Raw genomic sequence first — 16,629 nt, 5'->3', positions numbered from 1 at the left:
CTATTAATATTATTTCTATCTCCCCAGGGATTAGTGAATTTAGGGGGCTTTTCTGTAGCCAGTTATGAAAGAATGAGGTCACTGGTTTGTTCTCTCTCTCTTTGGGGGTGAAGCTCTGTTCTCTTAACTCTCTCTCCTCACAGGGCTTCCCTGCATAGCTCTGGCTACCCTCAAACTCTCAATCCTTCTTAGGCCCAGGCTCCCAGATGCTGAGATTTGAGGCTTGGACCATCGCGCCTGGCTCTCCCAGTCTTTCCTGCCCGTGCTTCGTCTCAACATTCTGCTGTCCACATGTCACCGAAACAGTCAGCAGCCCTTACCCACACCTACTCACCTCTATCCACCTCTCTGCCTCCCGCATGCCACTCATCCTCCCGGGTGCACGCGAAAGGCCCTGCCATCCTGTTCCGTGCCTGCTGCTAGTGCTAACCCCCTTCTGAACAGTGACGTCACGGGGAAGGTGGTATTTAAGCACTGGCTGCTGTGCTGCCTAGCGTGGGGTGCTTTGCTCCCTGAAGTGAGCAGGTTGCTAAGGGCCACAGGGCAGCTTCAGTAGCAGAAAAGCTACTGTCATTGTGTCAGTAGCAGAGTTGTCATTGCTGAACGCTTGCATGTTACCTGCAGGGTACTATGCATGTGCCTGAGATGCTAGAGACTGAATTGTGTGCGCTCTCCTACTGTGCCACAGGCTTTGCCTTCTTTGCTTCGTTCTTTGTTTTGAGACAGGACCTCAGTCAGTTACTCAGGCTAGTTTTGAACTGCTCTGTAATCCAGGAAGGCCTTTTCCTGCTTCAGCTTTCAAGTAGCTGTGCTGGGTATCATATACTAGATACAGGTAACACAGAGATTTTTCTAATTCATCTTACAACAGCCTTGCAGGGTAGATCCATTTCACAGACTAGGAAACCAAGGCTTGGGGAGGTTAAGGACATGATGGCATGATTCAGGATGCTTAGCCAGGGATGTGTCTTTTTTTTTGGTGGGGGGGTTGAAGACCTGGTTTCTCTGTGTAACAGTCCTGATGTCCTGGAACTCACTGAGACCAGGCTAGCCTCGAACTCACAGAGATCCTTCTGCCTCTGCCTCCCTAGTGCTGGGATTAAAGGTGTGTGACACCACCACCCAGCTCATGCAAGTCTTTTTAGAATTCTAGAACCATGCCAGGTGGTGGTGGCCCCTCTAATCCCAGCACTTGGCTGGTGGATCTCTGTGAGTTCGAGGCCAACCTGATCTACAGTGTAAGTCCAGGACAGCCAGGACTGTTACACATACACATACACAAAAAAAACCCTGTCTCAGAAAAGGAAAAAAAAAATTCTAGAACCAGAGGTCGTTGTGGTGACCCACGCCTTAAGTCTCAGCACTCAAGACACAGAGACAGGCAGATCTCTGAGTCTGAGACCAGCCTACTTAACAAAATGAGTTCCAAGGCAGCCAGAGTTACACAGAAAAACCCTGACTTGAAAAGCAAACCAAACCAGAAAGAATTCTAAAATCTGGGCATCTCCGTCAGGCACTCAGGAGGAATCTGGTGTTTGTGGTGACCGGAGTCTTGTTCTAGAGCGTCACCCTCTTCCAGCCTTCTCAGAGCTGACTTTGGGATGCTTAAACCAGGTCTCTGGAGCAAAATGCATTCTGGTACACACTTAAGGACTGTCAGCTCATGGGCAGTGGTGGCACATGCCTGTAATCCCAATACTTGGGAGGCAAAGACAGGCAGATCTCTGTGAGTTTGAGGCCAGCCTAGTCTACAAAGCAAGTTCCAGGACAGTCCACAGAGAAACCTTGTCTGGAAAAACAAACAAACAAAAAAAGATATCAACTCTCTCTCTCTAGACTCTGGTTTTTACTTTATCAGTAGCTATTGTCATAAAGTCTGTACCTAAGGCTCAGTCCCAGAGGTGAGTGCTTGTCCATCCACCCACCCATCTACACCTAGTGGTAGATCTGCTACTGACTTATCCACCTACCTACCCACTTTGGAGCATCTTATCTTCCCCGCTGAACATGGTACCAAGCTCTATGCTGAGCCTCATGGAGAACATGAGGACTGATGCAAGCTCCTCCAGGGAGAGGACATGCCCACAGATAATCTCTACACTAAGTGGAAAGTCACACACCCCAGATAAGGCAGTGGGCTGCAGGTAATCAAGAGAGAGGTGTCTGTGGGAGAATGGAGAAGTTTCTCAGAAGAGGTACTTGTAGGAGGCCTGAGAGAAATGCTTCTCAATCTTTGTAATGCCGTAACCCCTTAATACAGTCCCTCATGTTGTGATGACCCCCAGCCATGAAGTTACTTTCGTCACTACAGATGGTTGTTTACAGACAGGGTTTCACCTGTAGCCCAGGTTGGCCTAGACCTCACAGTCCAGGATGTGGTCTAGGATGGCCTTTAACTCTGTAAACCTTCCAGCTTTAGTGTCCTAAATGCCGAGATTACAAGACTGGGCCACTGCCACCAATCCCAGCTTTTAAAACGAAGGTGTTTTGTTTTGAGACAAAGGATCTGCCTGCCTTTGTTTCCTGAGCACTAGGATTAAAGGTGGGCACCACCACCTCAGGAAAAAAAGAGGATTCTTAAGATAAAAGGGCATGAGCAAAGGTGGGGATATGGGGACACACTGGGTCAGTCCAGATACAGCAAATATGACTGGATTATAGCACTCAGGGATGAGAGCCATTTGAGACAGGAGAATGATTTTCTGTGACTGACAACCATATCACAGAGGGTTAAGAACTTTGAAGCCAAGATGTGACATGATCGCCACGGTGCTTGGGACAAACGAATCAGGCTACAGACAGAAGCAGTGTTTCATGAGATGGGCGAGGACCAGATTTAGACATGGGGCTCAGAGCAGGAGCAAGCAATGTGGAGAAATGCTAAAAGCAGTGAGCGGGTGCAGGCCGGGGTCCTCCGGGCAGATCAGGTACTCACAGAGGAGAGGTGGGGTGGAGGGAAGGGTCCATTTCTGACACGGCAGCTGGTGGACGGGCGTGCACTGCAGAATGCAGGAGCCTCTGGAGGCCCCAGGCTGGAAAGAGTGGCCTGGGACCTGTTAGCCTAGAACAGTGGCTCTCAGCCTTCCTAATGCTGTGACCCTTTAATACAGTTCCTCCTGTTGTGGTGACCCCCCCCCTACTGCTGCTTCATAACTGTGATTTTACTACTGTTATGAGTCATAATGTAAATGTCTATGCTTTCTGATGGTTGTAGGTGACCCCCATGAAAGGGTCGTTCAACCACAAGGGGGTCGTGACCCGCAGGTTGAGAACCACTGCCTAGAGGTAGGTGTCTGAACATGAAAGGGAAAGAAAGTCAAAACAGCATCCCAGGGCCCACTCTGGGGAGTGAAGACAGAGGGTCTCACACTCCACAGGAAGTTTAAGGGTGGGGAAAGAGAGCAAAGAGTGAGAATACCAGGGAAGTCTGAAGCCGTCACTGGGGAGGAAGCAGAAGGCTCCCGGGGAAGTGGTGGAAGGCTGTATGCACAGGGGTGAAGTCTGTGCAGGGCTCTAGCAAAGGGGCTTTGAAGAAGGGAAGCTCTGGGCTTGTGGCTGCAGTAGAGAGGTGGGGGGGGTCTGAGTGTGAGGATAGGAGAGTGGCAGGCAGAGGACAGGCTCTGGAGAAAGCACATGCTTCTCAGAAAGAAGGGAAAAGGGCAAGAGGTTGGGTAATGAGAGACCAGGGCATTTGGAGGGAGTCAGTCAGAGGCTCCCATTTTACCAGGAAAGTGAGGGGAGTCACCTGCAGGGGCGACAGGAGGGGACCCTCTGGAGAGCACTCAGGACTAAGCATAGATGGGAAGAATGACATCCTAGCGCCCCCAATACCAGGTGTGGGGTGCATTATGGAGTGGCTGCCCATCAGAGTGCTGAGAGTAGGAAAGCAAGGGGTCCCAGGGAATGTGGCCAGACAGGAGACCCACAGTCATGTGCGTACAAACACCCTACTCCCCCCCCCCCCACAGCCTGATACTCAGGAACATGGCTTTGAACGCTCATGGGCAGAGTTATATTAGTGGGTGTTTACAGACTGTGTTATGTGTGGCTCTGGGCCCTGCACTTCACAGTCCTGTATTTCGTCCTCACCCTGATATCCTAGCCCTGTGAACTGACTATGACCTCAGGTTCATCGAAGAAGAAACAGACTTCAGCAAGTACTTGGTCAAGGACACAGTTAAACCCACTGACCGCAAGACCACTGCGTGCAAAATTTCAGCCTGAGTTTCTGAGCTCCTCTTGTCTCTTCCCCCTTCCAGGCCCTTTGCAGCACTGGGGTGCCTTCCCTGCTCCATCAGGGTCCTGCATCCCTTGGTGTCAGAGTACACAGATCAGCAACTTTTGGGGACATGCTAATGGCAGAGCTTTACCTCTGTGGGGACATTTGCATTTGAATGAAGGTTTTGGTGGTGAGTGTTTCATAGGTTTTGTTTTTGTTTGTTTGGTTTTTTTTTTTTGGCAAGAGCTCTCTTGCTGTATAACTTTATCAGGGATGACCTTGAACTTCTCCACCTCAAGAATGCTGGAACCAGGGGCACTGCATGGCCTGGCTGAACATGATGCTGGAGATCAATTCAGGGGCTTCATGCATGGTAGGCACTCTGCTAAGCGCCATACAGTCCCAGGCTATAAGGTTCTTACTGGGGACATTTTAGGCTGTCAGAAGGCCAGCAGGGGGAAAATGTTTTAAGTGGAAGATGAGAAAATAAAGAAAATAGGAGTGGGAGGGGAGGAGGTGTGTGAGTCGGGGGTGGTGGCTGATTTTTCAGCTTCTGCCAAGTCGCACTGCACAGGCATCTGCCTACAGCACCCACGTGGAGTCCCCTCACCCAAGCCAATGCCTCACTTTGCTTCCTCCGGGCCTGATCCCTTTCCCATCCTTAGGCACAGTCCTGTAACCTCCGTGGGCACAGACGGAAAGGGCAGGCTGCAGCAGGAAAGGAGGGAGGAGGGAAGGGAAGGGAGGTAGAGCACCACGGAGGAAGCTAGTCCAGGTGTCGGAAGCTACCCTTCAACTTCCCAGGCTCAGGTCAATAGCCAGCAGGCTCCCCATCCTCCCATCTCAGCCCCACCCACCTTCAGCTGGGCGCCCCAGCCTTATCTGAGCCACCAGCCAGGCCCCACCTCAAACCACCCACCCTCTCATCTCCACAGCAACCGGAGCTTTGCAGCTCCCCAGGATGTGGGTGATAAGACTTGCCCAAATTTTCACCCACCTATCCCAGGGCTTTTTGTCTCAGACAGGGAGGAATCGAGATTAAGACCCCACTGGACTTGTAGAAATGAAGGTTCACAGGCAGGCAGATCCACCATCGCAGGTGGGCTCTGGTCCAGCCTTTGCTTTCATCCTGATCCAGTTACTACTTTCTCTGTGTGGATACCTATGCTGGGGGTGTTCATACAGCTTGGCTGGACTCGACACATTGGTATTCTGCTCACTTTGAGATAAGGACACAAAGAGCTGAGAGATGAACCCCCAAGGCCACCCAAAGGAAGCTGGAATTCCACCAGGCACCAGGACTGTTTTTAAGCCAAAGGAAGTTCCTGTTCTTTCCAATGCGTCCCCCCAAATCCTGTTTTGATATGAACTTGGGCCTTTCTGCCTCTCACCTCACCTGTAGAGCAGGAGCTGAGAGTCAAGGATTGGATGAGATTGTAGGATCTGGCCCTGGAGCATTTGGCATCATCGAAGGAACAAGTAAACCAAGTCAGCCATGTGGGCTAGGTCAGGCGGGTGGGAGGTCTGACCTCTGTTTCAATCAGTGTCTCTGTCTCTCTTCCTGTCTTTCCTTTTCCTTCTTCATCTTTTCTCCTTCTCTCTCTTTGCTTTTCACCCTCTCTCCCCCGCTCCCCCTTGCAGCCCCACCTCCACAGTTGCTGTGGTAACAACTCAATGCCAGAAATAAAGACAGGCTCCAGCTAGGTCACCAGTTCCCAAAACAGCATCCTAGGGTGGGAGAAGGCGATGTAGCCAGCAGGGCAGGCACCAGGCGCACTACAATGAATGTGTGTATTGTAGGGCGGGGTGGAGATACAGGACAGCAGGCTTTGGGCCTGCTTAGGGCTCACCAAAGGCCAAGGCCTTAGGCCAGGCTTACCCCTGACCTTTTCTCAAGGGGGCAAAACTCTTGTTACTTCCTCTTCTGTCACGCAATTTTTTCTTAACCTTTTCCTATGGCTTTGGAAGGCTGTTCCTATTACCCGCACTGTGTGACACCTGTCACCCTGAACAAGATCAGGCAGTCACAAGGAGTAGATTACAAAGTCTGTTGGTTCCAGGGCCTGCCCCACCCTCTCAGTAAGAACAGCCCTGCCTCGCAGCGCCCCCTCTCCCTTTGACCCCACAACTGTGTCTGGATTCCCTCTACTTTCCTTAGGTTCTCTCTTGACTGGGTTGGCAGGCCATTTCTGTACACTTACTTCAGAAGAGGTAAGTTCCTCCTTCCTAGGTCCCTCAGTCCCTCACACTTGGTCCCAACATGTTTCTGCTCTGGCCTTCCAGACCTGAGTACCTGGGGTACAGCTGATTCAACAGATCTGGGGGTGGGGGGAAAAACACCCACCCTAAATCCAGCTTTCAGAATTCAGGAGAGGTCCCTGTTCCACTCTCCCCACACAAGAGTGCTGAAAGACTTCCGTAGACATTGCTCACCCAACCTCAGAAAGGCCAGACCCACAGGAGCATACAGACAGAAGAGCCCCGTGCCCAACACGCGGTTGCTGAGCAAACTCCTGCACATGGGTGCACACAGGGACTCTGCAGCCCTCCTTGCCAGAGCTCTCGCCTGCTCTCCCTGCCAGGACCCCCCCCTCCCACACACAATGACACATGGTGCCGAGGACACCTACCTGCACCCGCCCACTGATCCTCCCCTTGGCATCAGTTATCCTGGTGTGGTTTGCTGAACCCATCGCTGTGCTGAGCACGTGGACCCCAAGACTCACAGTGCCCTCATCTGACCCACCCCCTGGGGGCTTCCCCACATCTTCCACTCCCAGGGCACCACCACTGCCTTTCTTCTCTTAGACCCGCAACAACCTGGCAACCAGTCCCCTGGGAGGAGATACACAGGTGCGTCTGCCCAGCAAAGGGGTTTGGTGTGTCTGGTGCTGGGAAAGGATGAGCCTTTAGGACCCGAACGCCTGCTGGGTCTGTTCAGCTCCCAGTCCCCGTCCACCCCTACCCCCAGTACACTAGCAGCTAGCAGGAGAGCCAGGTGAGGACCGCAGTCACACCCTGCCACATAGCCTCATTCTTCAGCCGAGTCCCCACCCCAACCTGGCCAGCCTCAGGTAGGAGGGGCTCCAGGCTGTAAACCGGCAGCGTTGGGCCCCTCGCGCTGATCGCTTGGCACTTGGGAGGGCACCTGACCCGGTGGGAGGGAGGCTGGCAAGGATTCCTTGCATCATGAGCAAAGAAATAATAGCGCCCTCCACTGACAGTGCCCTCACAACCCCACCCCTTGAAATTTTGGCCAGATTAAGTAAGCTTGGTAGGCAGGGTGGGGGACTCAGGAAACAGATGTTGGGGGGGTCGCATGCACTCTTTGCATGACAATACTTTAGATCCTTCTCCCCAAATAAAGGAGGGGGTTTGATCAGGTCAAACACAGCCAAGCTCCTATCTAGCCACTGAGGCCCATTCTCCCACTGATCAAGAGTCCAAAGCTGATCCTCTACTAGCATCCTTGCTGCTACCCAAAGCCATGCCTCAAAGCCAGAAAGAAAGAGAGACAGGGGACCCTGCCACCTACCTCCTCCCAGACAGTGGGGACCAGGCTCTCCAGAAGCCCCCAGAGGCAAAAGGCCTAGGCTCTGGTCCACGGGTTGCCGCGTTTTCTCCGGAATCTAGGTAGGAGGCGGCTCTTCCAGGAACCCAGCCGCGCTTTAGTGAAGCACAAATAACAGGAAGAAAGCCGGCTTAGGGTGGGTGGGGTGGGAGTCGGCCAAGGAGGGGAGCTGGTCTCAGCTTAGTGGTCTGATCTCCCTTCTGAACCCCCGCCCGCTTCACCCGTACCCTGCTGCTCTCACAAGCCACCAGCTTGGGTTCCCGACGCTGGGGAGTCCGCGTCTGGTGTCTGGTGGGCGGGCAGGACGGGCGGTCGCTGGGCGGGCGGGTCCTTCCCCACCAACAACTGATAGTGGCCGGCCCCAGGGTGTGTGTGTATGTGTTTGGGTGTGTTGCTGGTCCAGTCCTCCTCAGCTGCTTCTGCAGCTGATCCTTTTGAAACAAGGGGCGCATTAGCCGGCATCATGACGAAGCAGAATTGGCTGCCGCTGCCTTTTCCACCTTTCCCATACCCGGGCTCTGCCATATCCACACCCCACAACCCCTCCAACAGATACTGATAACTGAGGGGAGCTCTCCAGGCGCCTGCACCTCAAACCCCATTCATAGTCCACCACCTTCCAGAAGCAACTGAGGCTCTGTGAGGGTCCCCACCTCTGGGATGGGGGAAACAACAGGGGTACCAGAATTGATCATTCAAGGATTAACCCTCTCCTGAGGGGATGAATGGAAGGATGTAAGGAACCAGGTTATGACTACATAAGATTGAGATTGGATTTTCAGTAGCCTTGATCTCCTGAGAATTGCAGTAGGGGCCAGTGGATAGAATGAAGGACCTGGCTTCTCCCCAGGGAAGATGTTTTTGAAGAGGAAGCTTCCTTACAGATGGCACCCATTCCAGCACAGAGGTATGCCTTCCCTTGCTGGCAAAACGTCGGCCACTCCAGGCTTTGGGTACATAGGAAACCTCGACACTGACCCCTATTAGCATTGACTGGCCTCATCCCCACCTCCATGTCGGCAGCAGACTTGCCTACCTAGGCAGCCTTGCGTTGCCCTGGTAACTGCTGCCCACAGCCGGTCAGCTGATGGTATCAGCAGCTACTGGGGCAAAACTAGGATCTGGAGAGGGGACTCTGGGGTTTCTGAATGGAAAAATCTCAGGGGGAGGGGCGTGAAGGAGACAGGTAAGAATATGGCCCCAGCGTCCTTTTTTCAAAGAGACGAGGACTGGAGGGGACAGAAAGGGAGGGGTGGGTGTATTGGATTAGCAGAAGATGAGAGGACTGTAACCCGAGGGTGGCTTGGATAGAAGGAGAAATGACGGAGGCAGGTAGCTGTGTGGCTGAGAAAGGGGGAAGAAGGGCAGGAACCCTGGCTTAGCTGCCTGGGTGCAGTCAGGGCGGGTCCTGGGGAAGGTAGAGGAAAACCAAATCCAAACAAACAAAACCCAACAAACCCTGGGATCGGGGAGGGACATCCAATCCACAGAAGCAGGGAGAAAAGGCCAGGAGAGCTGCATGGGGTATACCTTTAATGTGCAGGAAGGGGGGCACAGCCTTGGAGGAGGAGCTACCAGGCTTTTTCACAGCTAGTCCGGGGCCTCTACCTCGCCTCTCATGGTTTGTCCCTTCAACCCCACCCTTGTAGCCCAGAGTCTGGGTCTGAAAGAGTGGGAGGGAGGGGAGGCCCTCCTCCTAAGCATTCTCCATCCCTCTGGGAGACCTGGTACCCAGGATTCTGACACTCAGCCCTTCAGACTCCTGACTCTGCTCCTGCCTAACTTCCTTTTCCCTCAATTACCATCCCCTTCCAGACCCCACCCCACGAGACATGTCTTCCAGTACAAGGGTCTCCAGACGTACGTTGTCAGAAAGGAGAGGTGTAGACAGGAGCCTAGAATGAGGTAGGCTAGGAGCCCTGGGTAGGAGGCAAAGATCCAGAAAGAGGGGAGTCCCTTTCTGATGGAAGCCAGCCTATGAGGTGGGGGAAAATGGGAAAGAGTCCAGGGAAAAGGCCAGGGAGAGGGGAACATGAGGGGAGGGTTCTCAGTACCTTCAAGGGCCTGGGGCGTGGGGCAGGAACACGGCAGCCTCTGCGGTGACATACACCTCCATCCCTTAGCGCATCTCCTCTCCGCCTCCTGTTGCCAAGACAACCTCCTGGCAGCCCAGGCCCAGCTCAGCAGCGATGGGAGGGGGAGGAGAAACACTGACTGCTATCGCTTCTTCCTCAGGGGGAGAGGGAGGGGGCCTGCAGAGCCTATAATCCTGGGGCTGTGCCCCCAGCCGTACCCTAGCAAGTGTGCTCTCCCTCCACCCCCCTCCACCCTCTGTAAGCCAGGATTGGTTCCAGGATTGGCCTGGAGGGAACCATAATTCAGGGCCAGACAACAGGCTGGTTGGAAGGATGACGGCCCTGTTCCAGGCAGCCCATGGAGTAGGTGGAGAAAGGTAACAAGGACAAGGGATTCAACAGCCTTGGTGCTGAGGGATCACACCAAGAAGGTCACTGGTTGGACTGGTCCTGTGGCCATGGGCTCTGCCTCTCTCTCCCCTTGACCTAGACAAAAGTCAGAGTCCCAGACAGCCTCTTCTCGTCCCTCAAGGCCCAAATCCACTCCCGCAACGCATCAGTCATATGGTACTTGGGAACGTCGCTCCCCCCCCCCCCACCGTCCCAATCCACCAGATACCTTAGGCAGAAATAGTCTAGGGTCCAATCAGCCCTGGAGCCAAAGGGTCCACAGAGTTAGGGCTCCCTCTATCGACCTGAGGTTGTCAAGGTCATCTCTTGCTAGGAGGAATCTTGGTGTCTGCGCGAGAGTGTGTGTGTGTGTGTGTGTGTGTGTGTGTAGTAGGGGGGATAGGTGCATGCTGGTGGTGGAGGTTAGCCAGGCCAGGAGACTTCCTCTCCCTTGCCAGCCTCTATCTCCACTCTGTTCATCCCTGTCCTGCCCCATCTGTGGAGAACAGGGTCCCCTCCAGCCCCAGCCTGGGAAGGCCCAGTTGATCTGAGGTTCTTCCTCCATCCTCTTCTCTCTGTATCATGTAAATTCTCTTCCCCGGGAGCTGGCAACACTGACCCCATGTGCCAGTTGACTCTGGTCCTAGGTGGGCTTCTCCCATACCCTCAACCCAACCCAGCAGGTGAGGAGGCCTCTCTCAGACAGGGCCAACGTACCTCCTGAAGCTCTCAGGCCTTGCGGGTAGAGTAGGGCATCCACAATCCCAGTAGAGGGTGCAGGCTCTTGCCTCTCTTAGAAAGAGGGTTCCAGGCCCAGACACCTACTTCTGGGCTACTTTCTCCAGAAAGGTCACTGGTGCTGGACTTCCTGAGAGGACTGTGGCCGAAGCAGCAGCTTCTCTGCTCATGTCTCACTCCAGTGCCCAGGCCCCACCCCGTGCACTGACCTGTTGGGGGGCGGGTAACACATAGGGTGCCCTATGCTGTCTAAATATTAACTCCTAGAAATGTTGAACCAGGGCACCTGGACACATGGGGAGGAAGGAGAGAGGACAAAGACCCAGGCCAGAGGAAGAAAAGGAGTATGAAAGCCAAAAGTAGCCATTTTAGGATGAGTGTGCTGTCATGTCTGCAATTCTGACACTTGGGGGCTGAGACGGAACTGCTGTGAATTTGAAGCCAGCCCAGCTACACAGCATTATATATATATTATATACATATATATGAGAGAAACAAATATTATAAAATGGCTGTTGCTGGGTAGTGTCTTTAACCCCAGCATGCCAAAGGCAGAGGCAGGTAGATCTCTGTGACTTCAAGGCCAGCCTGGTCTAGAGAGTGAGTTCCAGGACAGCCAGGGCTACACAGAGAAACCCTGTTTCAAAAGCAACAACAACTCTATACCCCCAGGTCTCTTTGCATGGCGTATCTATCTTTCTTTCACCCACCGCAGTCGCTCTTTTTTCAGCAGAGACTAGAAGCTACTACCCCTTCCTACTAGAAACCAGACTCTTAACCTCTAAGACCCCAGAGCCTCAGCCACCAGCCCCCCAGACCTGTCACTCCCTTCTCAAAGCCCTTTGTGGTCTCTTCCTCGCCACAGCACCAAAACCAACTTTCATACTTTGACCGAACATTCTAGCTAATTCTCCATGGACACTCGCAGCTCCAGTCACACTGGACCTGGGCAAGGAAGGGGATCTTGTCCTGAGGCCCTGCAGACAGCAGGGATCCAGACTGCAGGACTCAGCGGGGTGACGAGTGAGGATAATTTTCACAGTCTATACCTGCACGTTGCCAGGCATATCTCTAGGGCTTAGTACATTTCAGTTCCTTATTTCTAAAACTTTTATCCTTCTGAGACTTCGCTGCCCAGCCTCAAGGGTACAGCAGCTCTTCTTTAAGCTTCCTAAGTGCTGGTGCTACAGACATGAGGATGGTCCCAGCTTTATCTTTGAAATTTCTTATCTACTTTTTTGGGATATCTATTTTTTTCTTTTTAAAAGGACTTTCATTATATAAGTAGCCCAGGATGGCCTAGAACTTGAAACTTCCTGCCTCAATTCCCTGGTTCCCAAGTGATAGGATTACAGGCCTGAACCACCACACCTGGATGCCTTCTTATCTTCATTTTAAGAAGGAGAAAGAATTAAAAAAAAAAACTCAATGAAAGAGCCATGCCTTTATGGGTTAATCCTTCCAATTAAAATTCAAGTGCCCCAAAGCTCCATCTTCTCCAACATTTTAATTAACTGGAGGATCCGCACAGCGCTTCAGTACCGAAGGGAGGAAATGAATGCTTAATTCAAAGTGATGGCTCAGGACCCCTTCTTCCCCAGGACACCTGAGGGCTCTGGCTTCCCATCCTGCCTGCATCATGAGGGCCAGGAACACAGCGCTGGGGCGGAGGCAGAGGAGAGCACACCAGTGGCAAAGCTTTCAGAGCTGAGAGATGGGAACAGGGTGGTGCTGGTGGCTCATACCTGGAATCCCAGCTCCTGGGAGGCTGAGTTAGGACAGATGGCTGCTCCAAGTTTGAAGTTAGCCTGGGCTACATAGTGAGTTCTAGACCAGTGTGCACTGACTGGAGGGTCAAACCAAGTCTCATGAGACTATGTATGTATGTATGTATGTATGAATGAATGTGGGTATGGAGAGTGACAGAAGACAATAGACCTATGTCAACCTCTGGTCTCTCATACATACTCACCACACACATACACACATATCACACACACACACACACACACACACACACACACACACACACAAATAAAGACCAGGGGCTGGAAAGATGGCTGAGCAGATGGCTCAGTATCTAAGAGCATTTGCTGTTCTTTCAGAAGACCCAAGTTCAGTTCCCAGCACCCATCTCAAGTGATCCACAGCTGCCCGTGACTCCAGCTTCAGAGTATCTATTCCCTACTTCTATTCTCTGAAGTCACTAGGCACATATGTGGTAGACAGACATACATGCAGACAAAACACCCATGCACATAAAATAAAAACCAAAATTTTATTAAACAAACAAACAAACAAATAAAAACCCAACAGGACCAGTGAAACCGTTTGGCAGGCAAAGGCGCTTGCTATGCAAGTCTGATGACCTGAGCTTGGTAGCTGGACCCCACAAAAAGGTGGAGGGAGAGAACCAACTCCACGTGTCCTCTGTCCTTTACATGGATGCCATGCAAAGTGTGTCACACACATACCGTGCACACACACAAGCAATAAACTAAGCAAAACAGAGGGGGTGTGATTAGTGCGGAGGGGGTAAGTGTTGTATGATATTTTGGTTGCGTTCTGACAATAAAGTTTGCTTTGTGTCAGGGGGCAGGGCTAGCCACTAGCTGACCAAAATTAGCCATAGATGTTTTGGAGAACTGAGGGCAGATAGGAGTATCTGATTCCTATAAACTTCTATTAATAAAGAATAATTAGATAAACGCATCAGGCAAGTGTCCTTGTTTTGCTAGTGTCTGTAAGGCTGGACAGGGGATTTGTTAGTGATGGCCCTCGCAGACCTATGTGTTTGGAAATTAGTGGATGCACAGAAGTGGGTGGGTAGGCAGAGCCTAGGGAGCCCTTCTAGGGGTGTCTGCCCATGGCTTCCAAGGACAATACTCAGGAGGGAAACCCATAGAGGGGCTTAGAGAGGTTTATTATTATTTTTTTTATTTTATGTGCACTGCTGTTTTGCCTGTATGTATGTCTGTGTGAGGGTGTCAGATCTTGGAGTTACAGATAGTTGTGAGCTGCCATGTAGGTCCTGGGAATTGAACCAGGGTCCTCTGGAAGAACAGTCAGTGCTCTTAACTGCTGAGCCATCTCTCCAGCCCCCCTTAGAGAAGTTTCTATGGGAACAGGGCAGTGAAGCCAGGGAGATTAGCTTACTATAGGCCAATGCTGAGGACTGGAGGAAGATTCTGGCTTGGTAACTGGGAGGCCACTGGCCACTGGCATCCAAGGGGCATTGCTGGACGATGGGACTTAAAATAGAAGCAGCCGTGAACTGAATGGACATCATTCCTGACTTCCTTGCACCAGCTCCTTTGGAGTTTAGTGGACAGATGGTGAAGGGGCAAGACAGAACAAAAGACATTGATGTGGAGGATAGTCTCAGAGTATGGTGATACTACATCACACAGGATTAGAGGCCGCTCCCTGTGGCTTCCCTCCATCTTCTCTCCCTGGGTGGGTTCATCTTGCCCTCTCTAGCAAGAGGCTATTGTCAAGAACCTGCTTAGGAATCGACAGAAGCAGCCAAGGCTGCTAAAGTCTCTATGTGGATCTGAAATTGTTGGGAAGTCCCTTCCCTACCACAAACCCTTTATGCCCCTCCAACAAGTCATCACCGGAGATCGATTCCTTTTGACCCATGCATTTTTACTTATTTATCTTCAACAGGGTCTCATGTAGTCCAGGCAAGAACTCAATCTTCTTGCCTTAGCTTCCGGAGGGCTAGGATTACTGGGGTATGTCATCATGCTTGGCTCTGGCTTCGGCATTGTAGCGTTTCCATGTTAACCTTGTCCAGAAGGCTCTGGTTTATGAAACTCTACCTAGAGTAAGGAGCCTGCCGGCTAACAGGTGTGGTGAGGAGTGGGTTTTCAGCCCAGCCAGGGATCGGCTGGATTGAAGGCTCTTCGAGATGCCCCTTGGCTTCCGGTTCAGCCCTGCCCTCCAAAAGCTGTCCTTTCTCTTTGGCATACTCTGTCCCTGCCTGCCAGGCCTCACCTCAAAAAGTAAGAAAGGAAACAGTGAGGGCTTTCTGGAGCTGGCCCCGAGAGGCTTGTCTGTGCTGGGGAGGTCAAAGAGGGAGGGAGGGGCCGAGAAAGGCCTGAGAAGAAAGCCGAGGCCAGACAAAGGGCCCAGTCCACCTTTGAAGCTGTCTCTAACCCAAGAGGGAGGGTGAGGGGTGGGCCAAGGCCCGGCTGGAGAGGCAGTCTAGAGTCTTAAGAATGTCTCAGATTCCTGCGATAATCAGAGAGATCAGAGCCCCCCTCCTTCTCAAAGTCCTCCCAGCCCCCCAAAGTCCCAATACTCCACACCTTGGGGGCCCCAACTCTTTGTCCTCAAGTAATTGCTGGGTGTTGCCTCAGTTTTAAAGTCCCATTGAACTCGCCAGTTATCAGCTGCAGCCCCAGACCACCCGCCCTACACACACCCCAGAAAACTACCCCCAGCGCGTCCGGCGGTCTTCACTGGGATTAAGGCTCTTTGTGATAGGGGGACAGAAAAAAAGCAACCTGGTGAAAAGCAATTATGACGAACTGGAAGGAGAATGTCAATCCTAGGCCTGCGGGACCTCCCTCTTGGCTCTCGTCGGCTCCACCTTCTAAACGGCCCGGGGTTGGGGGGTCAGGCCCTGTTCCAGCTCTGAGTTGGTTCTGTCTGCGGCAGCCCACCTCCGGTTCAGACTAAACTAGGCCCCGGCCCTACAACTTCTGTTCGGGACTTTTTGAAGTAATTTCTTGAGAGAAGTGGCAAGAAGGTTAGCTTTCAATCTTTTCCATTTCTCTTCATAATTACTCCTCCACCCAACATTTTCTTAAAGGGGGAAACTGAGGCTGAAGATTCCAGAAGCAGAAAGGAGAAAGGAGAGGAGAGTCCCAGACACAATAACCTCCCCCTTGACAAGATTAAAAACCAGCGCACCGTAGGAGAGGCGGTTTTACGGCTTCCACCGTCGCCCCCCCCCCTCCCCGCACACCTGGAAGCCTCTGGGAAAGCCCACCCCAGAAGCTCGGTGGGGGCTGGGCGCCCTCCCCCTCCACTCCCAGCCTGCGACCGCCTCTAATTGAGGCTTGCCCTCAGGTGTGGCCCCCGCCTCCGCCCCCAGTGGGGACCGAGGAGAACAAGGGGACACATTCTCGCCCCCACCCGCTTCCGCTCGTCCCAGACCTCCTCCCCCTCCCAGCCCTGCTCACCGGAAAAAAGCAATCTTGCTCCCCGCGAGGTGACTTCTGGCGTCCCCGGGCCGCGCTCCTGCTACCACCTCCCCCCTCCCCCGGCCTGGGCCCCACAGGACGCCTGTCCCGGCCAGCGGCCGCTCAGGGAGGCGCCTAGGGATTGGGTTTTCTTCTCTCCTACAGGTAGCAGGGACGCGTCGCCTGAGCCTGGACATCGGAACGCGCAGAGGGAGGGGCCGCCAGTCCCCCGGACCTGGGCCTCCCTGCACCGCACAGCGGGACGCGCAGGCTGCAGCACCTGTGTGCCCGGGTGCCCATCTTTCCCAGCTAGCACCTGGCTTCTCGGTGCCGCCAGCACCAGACACTTTGCGGTTGAGTTCTGTGGTCTGATTGCCCACCTTTCTTCAGCGGACCCGGTTGCAGGAAAATGGTTTTATTCTGGGGCTTGGGATGGGAAGGCAA

The sequence above is a fragment of the Chionomys nivalis genome, chromosome 12 (genome assembly GCF_950005125.1).
Source record: "Chionomys nivalis chromosome 12, mChiNiv1.1, whole genome shotgun sequence".
NCBI lineage: Eukaryota > Metazoa > Chordata > Mammalia > Rodentia > Cricetidae > Chionomys > Chionomys nivalis.
The sequence above is the reverse complement of the archived record's forward strand: the minus strand, read 5'-3'. Positions refer to the sequence as shown.